Here is a 226-nt window from a genome sequence, read left to right on the forward strand (position 1 = left end):
CTGTGTCGGGCACGTGAGAATCCGTCCGCGGCGACGGAGCTCCCGTCGGAGCAAAGACGGTCCTAAAACGGCCCTTCGGGGTTTTGTCGAGGAGGGGACAACGGCCCCGCTCGGACAAGGTATCGGAGAAAAGGCAACGGACGAGAAAAAAACGGGCGCCTCCGGGTTGCCCGGGGTCCGGAGGAGCGCTCCCCCTCCTCCGGGCCGTCACTTTCGGGGTAGCCTG

This window comes from Siphateles boraxobius, unplaced genomic scaffold, assembly GCF_051911475.1.
Source record: "Siphateles boraxobius isolate OS27281-9 unplaced genomic scaffold, OSU_SipBor_1 411, whole genome shotgun sequence".
Classification (NCBI taxonomy): domain Eukaryota; kingdom Metazoa; phylum Chordata; class Actinopteri; order Cypriniformes; family Leuciscidae; genus Siphateles; species Siphateles boraxobius.